This window comes from Acomys minous (genome assembly GCF_964271855.1).
Source record: "Acomys minous genome assembly, chromosome: 15".
In the NCBI taxonomy this organism is placed as follows: Eukaryota; Metazoa; Chordata; class Mammalia; order Rodentia; family Muridae; genus Acomys; species Acomys minous.
This window is the reverse complement of record NC_140497.1, coordinates 88791077-88799904: the sequence shown is the minus strand read 5'-3', so window position 1 is coordinate 88799904 and position 8828 is coordinate 88791077.

Genomic DNA, 8828 nt, shown 5'->3' with positions numbered 1-8828 from the left:
GTGTGTGTGTGTGTGTGTGTGTGTGTGTGTGTGTGTGAGTGTGTGTGAGTGTGTGTGTGTGTGTGAGGAGGGGGTTGGATTCTATCATCACAAGGAAGTTTCTTATAATGGCCAGATGTTTGCTTACATGTAACATCAGATCTGGAAATTCCAAGACAAATCCATGAAAATTGCATTTCTGCCCTGTGTTACCCAACTATGAGGGCAAATGGAACACGATTCTGAAGAATAACCAAAGTTATTAAGAAAATTGTAGTAGCTGAAAATTCCCAAAATTACAAAATGTCTTCAGAAAGAAAATCCTTTTTCTAGAGAATCCTAAAAGAGTATTAGCCAAGACAGAGATATAAATCCACACGATTTTTAGGTAAATATAACTCACATTTAATTTTTTTTACAGATTTTAATTACATAATAAGGTCATTTTAAATTTATTTCATCATATTGATTAGCAAGGATCTCAGAGCTGCCCTTTAATATCAAAATGTTATGTACCAGGAAGGAATAAGTCTTCTGCAATGAAGAACTATGTAGTCCAAAACTACCAGCTCGTTTCAATTTATACTCGTGACCCTGTATATTATCCCAGATTATAGTAAGTGGCTACAGAAAGTCTATTTCTGGTTAAACAGTCTCTCATATGATCATAGAATCATATAAATCTAGTCAGAATCATGGAATATTTTATGATAATAATAAGTGCATTAAAGGCTTCTAGTCATTGATTTTAGCCATCATTTGTCACATGTCTGGTACCATAAACCTAGCCAATTACCCATTCCTGGTGAGGTCATGAAGTAGAGGAGAACATCCTGCTCCAACTATCATAAACCTATTTAATTTCTACCTGCATCCTCAGCACTCATCATTATTACCACAGATAAATATAGCCTTCATATCTCATCAGAGCTTATTTTTGCAGCATATGGAGACCAGCACAAATATACACAATTAGTTAAAGTATAGTAAATAATTGCCTATGCATTGCCTAATTCCAACTGATATATCTACAACATTACACCCACATATAAAACAGAGAGAATGTGGCAAAAAAAAAAAAGCACATGGGAGGATTGTAATTGTGAGAGGGTCAGAATCCTGCTCTCAGAGTGTCACCTAAATGACAGCAGTCACACTCTTGAAATATCAGCAGTACAGTTGTCTACATAAGACCTACAAAATGACACCAGTGTAAATGACAATATGGATGGGGGGAATCTCACAAGGCCCTACCCCTAGATGTAAAGTTACAGGGAACTAATGGCTGCTGAGAAAGAAATAAACAACTATCACAGCCAAACTAGGTCAGCCCCCAAAAATGTACACATGAGCAACAGTAAATGAATAGGTTATGCTTAAATACATATCTCTCTACCTATTTATTATCGATAGTAGGTTATATAAATATAACAATAGAGAAGAGGTTATAGATTTGAAATGGAGGATGAGATAGGACAATTTGAAAGGGGAACCAAAATAATGTGACCACAGTACTTACATATAAAATTATTTAAAAAAAATAGAATTTCTATAGTGTCAGTCTTTGGTATACAGGAATATGTTAAACATGTTCTGCAAGCTTTAAGTGTTATAGGGCCATAGCACTTACCACTCAGCTGGAAACTGTGGTGACTGAATATAGCGTCTCCCAACTAAGACAGTCCTTGATGGACTCCTGGCTCTGCTATTGACTTCCTGAGTAACTTAGGAGCACTTGTCTGTTCCCTTAGATACTCCAGCAGCAGACACACCTGCTAGGTACTCTACCGTTCCTCCCTCTGGTTCCACCTGGCTTCTATATACCTGGGAGCATCCCTCACAGTCCCTGACTTTCTATTGCAGTGCACCTCTCATCTTGTCTTTTACAGATTTGGAGTTCCCTGTCTGCATGGGAGATTCCTTAGCTGCTCACCTGTAAACTTCACAAGTGTGAGACAGATGAGACATGTCACTGGGCCAAACTCAGCCAAGCCAAGGCTGGGGGGGGGGAGGCTGATTCCTCAGTATCTATCTTTTCTGGCCTAGACTTTACGACAAACTTTAATTACATTTTAGTTTCAGTTAAACACCAAGAACTGTGTCCGTTTAAGTATTTTCCGTGCTTTTGTTATTTACAGTTTGAATTTAACTGGTTCATAACTCACTCTCCATCTTGTGACAATGTCACAAAATCACACAAGTGATATCCCCATTGCTTTAGTCACCAAAGTCAAAAGGGACAGATTACACGAAGGTTGCCCTCTGGGTCGTCAGCATTTGCACAGCGTCTTAAAATGCTGTTTATGATCTCCTCCAATATTCAGTCAGTTTCATCTAGCTAACATTAGCCAGTCACGTATCTTGCTGTCTGCCTTTCCACAGATTTCCTGCCTTAAGTAATCACCTTAAATAATTCCTTTTGGAAATATCCAAAAAAAAATTTATGAGGAAAACTGAATCTGCATTTAATAACATGATAACCATTGACTCTGGAGCTTCAGAAATTCACATCAGATCCAGGAAGAATGAGGTATTCAAATAAAGACATCAAAAATGAACATTTTGATAAATTTGGGATACATATATATATTGCCTATCCCCGTTTAGCCACTGTGGGATTTGAAGCATAACATGAAACATTAACGTATTCATTGAACTGAAATCATTATGGAAATTTAGAAATTTTAGAGGTTTAACATAACAGATAGTAAAACTGACTAAAACTGTAAAAGATGAGGAATTTTTAATGGCCTCCCATCTAAAATGATGAGTTTATATTGCTATGTGATCTGTCATATTATAAAATTGTATTTCCAGGCTAATAAAATGGTTTATAAAACCTGACTTGAAATATTTTCAGAGTAGCACATTAATATTATAAAGTTGTGAGAATATGTAAAGTGTAGATGTAACAAACTTATCTATAGAAAGTTTAGCCACTCTGCTAAAAAAAACAAACAGTCCCTCAGAAAATTCCAGAAAGCATGAACTGCTCAGGGAGAGAAAACAGATATAATAGGATACTAGAGTTCCCTCTACCATTATAATCCTATTTAGGTGGAAATGCCAGAAATGGGTCCTAAGCAATTGCTCTGGAAACAAGCTGTGCACTCTCTCTTTGCATGTTTGGTTTTGTTTCAGATGGCTTCCGGAAGTCCTTTACAGAATTAAGGAATTCAAGACAATGTGGCCGTGTGTGGTGCTTGAAAAGCTTCGTAAGAGCAATAGTTGGCCTACAGATCTTATTCAGTTTGGATAGAAGTGTGGCCAAGAGGAAAGTACAAATGCTTCAACAATGGAAAGAGAACTGCGGCAGTGATCAGCTGGAAAGTCTTTTGAGGGGCTTAAGTGGTGACCTGGCAGCTAGCTTTGGTCCAAGTAAAAAGCTAATCCTCTAAGGTTGGATGAGAGCTGCTTCAAAGATCTTGAGCTACTTGAAATCATTGTCCTGTTTTTAAAAAAGCAATAAGGAGGGTGAAGGAGTGTTCATAAAGGTGATTCAGGTTGCCAAGTAAGTAGGCGTCATATTGGACTTTCTTATCCGTGCTCCACCAGGCTGAGTCTCAAAAGGGATTTGCTGTCTATCTTGCTGGCTCACGGCCACGTTTATTGGTCTTGCTGCCAGATACATTTTGAAATACAGGGACGTGGAAAGTTTAAAAAAAGCCTGACAAAGACCCATGCTGCACTTAGGAGGCAAGCCGAACTAGAAATGCCAGGTACCTCGTGTTGCGTTGAGGCTTCCAATAAGTAACCCAGAATCAGTCACTTCAGCGAGTGATGCCATTCAGAAAACACGCAGGCTTTTGCTCAGGGCTGAGACCTTTAGAATTATCACCACTCAGAGAAAAGACAGCCCAGTAATCAATCCCCTTCTTAATGTGAAAAGATTCATCTTAAAGGAGAAAACACTTCAAGTTTTGAAAATAAACATGCAGAAAATGACACAGAAGCAAGAGCAGAACCTGTGAGTATTGACAGTGCATGAGTCATAGGAGCAGCCATTTTGAGTTTAAATATGGTATCTCCTAGCCCTTGTATGACATTGGACATGTAATTGATCTTCTCTAAGCCCTTTCTCCTAAGCTCAATAACAATAACCTAATATTAACTACATACAATGCACTAATACTCCTTATCTTTTTGCTGAAACTATAACCCATATCAATACTATTACCTAATGGTATATCTGTAGCTTTCCTCACATTTGCATATGATATGGATTTATATTATGGAGTTTATTTCCCCTCTACAAAGAGATATAAACTTCATCAGAAGTATGCTTCAACCTGATTTGTGAAATCAGGGACTAAAATATCATTCAAGATCTACTAAGTAATCCTGAATGTCTAAAATATCACCTCATTCATAGTAAATGACCATGTTTATACTTGTTAAATAACTTTTTCTCCCATGGATCTTGGAGAAAAATGAATTGAGTTATGTGTAAAATCAAGTTCACAGACTGGATAGCAACACTGTTTTCGTTCACACTGTTACATTTCATGACCCATTAAAGTACAATTGAATTTACTTCCTTGTCAGTCTCTGCATTCTGAGAATGCATGCACTTACTTCATAACTACATACAGATTACCTAATCTTAGTGGTCTTGGTGGTAACCAATATTACTGAATGAATTTATGAGTGAGTAATATTGAAATAAGCTTTTGACAATTCAACTGATTTGAATATTGGGATCTGGGAGAAGCATTTAGGGCATACTCTAAGGTATTAAATGTCCTTTTAATGTACAAGATAATATTGTTTACAGCTTTCCTTTTATCCAGTTACCAATCAGAGCAAAGTGATACAGTTTTAGATTTAACCATTTTTCCCCAAAAAGAATGGCTTGCATTTCTTTCATGTTGATCCCACACACATTAATTATGCACAGTTTCTTTGTCTATTAAGTACTGCGACCTTTGGTCTTGGTTGTTAACCGAACTATACTGAGGGCATGTCTACACCCTGTAAGATGCTCCTCTGGACCTGGGGTATTTCCAATGAGGATTCACATGTATGACAGTTACTAGGATGAAAAAACATGCTGGTAGTGAGGCAGCACCTTCTAATAGGTGACCAAGATTTAAGAAGTTAGCACAGAAAAAAGAAAAAGCAATGTGAACACACCGTCTTTACTTTCGGTTCTGAGCAAGTGCAGCTATTGCTGTTTATATGTAAGTGACCTGGGACTCCAGCTTGTTTGGACAGCCTGGTCTCAGTATTGATAAGTCTCCAGATACTCCCAGGCATTCAACATCTGAAAGAAATGCAGAGGCAACCAGGTTTTGGACTGGTTGACTGTGGGTTTTCATTTGTAGCATGTAACTAGCTATTGCGGAATTATCTAGAGCAGTGATTCTCAACCCTCCTAATACTACTAACCTTTAATACAGCTCCTCATGCTGTGCTGTCCCCCAGCCATAGAATTATCTGCATTGCTACTGCATAAGTACAATTTTGCTACTATTATAAATCACAAGGTAAATATCTGATATTCAGGATATCTGATATGTGAACCCAATGAAATGGTCATTTGACCCCCAAAACTATGTTGTCAACACAATACACACACACACACACACACACACACACACACACACACACACACACACATTTTGATATTGTTCTCCTAAATCAGCTATGGCTAGATAGCGATTTTTTATCAAGACAACAGCAAAAATGGGGACATACTCTTTATCTGGTGACATATTCTATTTGATCCTCTTGAAACGATATACAGTAACAATATACAGTAGACAGAGAGCACAGTGCAGTGAGTGAGTTTATGTTAGGCTTTTGAGCATTGAGCCTGTGTTCAATCACCAGCTCTTCAAAATCAAAAGGAGAATTTGGTGTAGTTTTATGAGTCCCTCCAGTTTCTCTGCATATAATAAATGTTAAATGGGACAAAGGGAAGAAAATGAAGGAGTGGAAATCTAATTTGAATGGACTGTGGGGTTAAGAGATTGTTTGGTAAGTTTGACAGGTAAATTGGAAAGATAATGGCATGACTGCAGTGGTTCAAGGACTGGAATCTAAATAGTTCTCGCACGAGAGAAGAGTCTGCAAAAATGAGGTAAATTCCAGTTGTCAGGACAGAAAAGTCCAACTCAATTAGCAGGTGAGACTATGCCGATTCGAAAGCCTCCCTCTGGTTTTGTGAATATTTCATAGTGACTTCTGTCCTGGAAAGACTGTAAAATAGGGGCAGAGCACAGCTTCAGAATAGCCTCAGAATTCCGAAAACAGCAGTCCTGAAATGTGAGGCCTGGCAAGAATCAGCAATATGCCTAATCATAGGTCCAGAAGAAGTAACAAAACTGGCCTAGCTCTCAGTGAATCTACACAAGAGGAAGCTCTGTCACACTTTGTTTTACTAGAATGACACACAGCCTGGGTCTTTTTTTTTTTTTTTAATTCTCAATCTTTAAGAACAGAGTGCTTCAACTATCTGACTTGTTTTTCATCTTTTGGAATAATGAAGTGTTGGAGTAGCAGGCTAAATTTAATATATGCTTTCTATAAACACATGATCTGTGCATGAGGAGAATTTGAAGACATTAAACCATCTGATGTTTATTTGTTTATTTGAATATTTTATTTGCTCTTTGATGATTTCAGAAATGTCTGCAATCCATCCTGAGCATAAAACACCCACTGACCAAAATGTCACCATCTTGTCTTTATTCCCTCCCTTTCATTTGTGGTAAGTCATTGAGTTCACTTACTGCTAGTTTTGGGATATTGGTTCATTGCATTGGGGTGATGTTGTGCACAGCTTATGAAAGTAACCACATATGCAGTATGCTCAGTAGTGAAACAACCATGTCTTGTCCAATGGCACTCACAGCACTCATCCCTGTCCTTTGGGTTTTAAATTCCTGTCCTGACACTTCTTCTTCCCTGTCCACTGAGAATTTCCACGAGATATATGTCCCTTTTAGGGCTTTATGTCAGCTACTAATGGGGACTCCTTGTAGTCATTTCACATTACCACCATGAATATTGAATATGACCCATATATGATCACTTCCTATGTGTTCATACATGAGACTTAACAGTAGAAAGTCTACACACTATTAATACAGCTCATAATAAATGAATGTCATGGTGGTACCTTCAAAATCCTGGCATCAGCAGCAAAATATGGCAGCTTTCAGCTTCTATCCATCATTCTGTTTTGAATTAAAAGGCTAGTGGGCATTGGACTTCATTCTGTTATGTGAGAGAAAACTTTAGAAGCTAAGGAGGGACCAGGATGTAGGCCCTCAGGAATGAGAGCATTTTACAGAATAGGTTTGAAGATATCTCTTTTTATCTGCCCTTAATAATTCTCAAAATAGATGTTTTCAGATTTTATAAGCCCACATGATTTCTTCTCTGTTATGGATGTTTGCTGCTCTGATCCTTCCGCAGACCCAACATCTTGCTTCATGTAACTTATACAAACTGCAGTATTGACATGGTCTTCATCACTATTACTACCATCACCTTAGAAAATAATTTTGCTTACATCATAACTGGCCAATAAATGAAAAATGAGAATCACATTGGTGTTTAAAACTTCATTGATGGATACATCTTTCAGCTTTTTGATAGATTGGGGAAAGACAGCTTTTTACAGTCCTAGAGATCTCAGAAACCAATTTTTTTTCTTACTTGACTCAAAAAGTACTCTTGTGATCCATCACAGAGTAAAGTGGGGGTGACGTCTTCGGTTTTTAAGATGGGAGAGGAAAGGAACATAAAAATTTCAGTTTGAGTTTTTTAAAAATATTTTCTGGCCCCTGACAATAGACAGTAAGTGTCCATTTCTTTGATGCATTTTGTCCCCAACTGTAAGTTTCTATTTCCTCAAAACATAGTCCTGCATGTAGCAGCGGTCTCACAAAAAGTAGAGGAAGTTGCAGCACCCATGCTTACCCAGGAAATCAACAATTACACATGGAAACCCTCTGTGCCCTTCCCTTAACCTCTAAGTCTTTAAATGACAAAGAACAGTAACTCATCAGACAGACAGCATCAGAACAGAGGCTGGACCAGTCACACACAGCTATGTTTGTCAAGCATACCAACAGTATGCTTGCATCCTTGGTGCTCATTTCTTCCAAAGCCCAAACCTTTGTTTACTGGCACACTCACGGCTAGCACACTGTTTAAAATTGTTATGTGATATATTTATATGAGTCTTTTTTGACTCCACCTGGCCACAAGGGAGAAGTAAGGAAGCCATACTTGAGGGAAAATAAATATAAGCTCTTTTTTTTTTTTTAAAGACAAGGACTCATGATGTGGATTTATCTGTGCTGAAACTCCACTACTGGACTGGAGCTTATATTATTGATCCCTCTGTAAGTGCTGGACTTCCAGGCATTTACCCTCAGGTCGGACTTCATAAAAATGTTGATCAAAATTTCAGCTGTTAATAGGTACAGTGTAGAGGAATAAAAATAATTTAGATTCCTTATTTAATCTGGGTTCTCTGTAGAATGCAAAAACTACAGGTATATTATGTTCAAACATAATCTGAAAGAGTGTCATTGGAAACATATGAATTCTGTTAATGCAACAATGATCTTTAAAATAGGATTTTAAATAGAATGAGGAGAAGTCAGCAGTTACCCAAGCACAGAAAATACACCTCATGGGTACCCTCTGCCTTAGCACATACCTGCATCACTACTCTGTCCCTGGTGTCTTTGGCACTGACTGGGGCTGATGTCAGTGTCTTTAAGACAGAATGCTACCAAAGTGGGGATGTTTCATCAACATTAGTTGATACTACATCACATTTCCAAGACTCTTGGTATTGACTATTTTATAAACAGACGCTACATCACTAC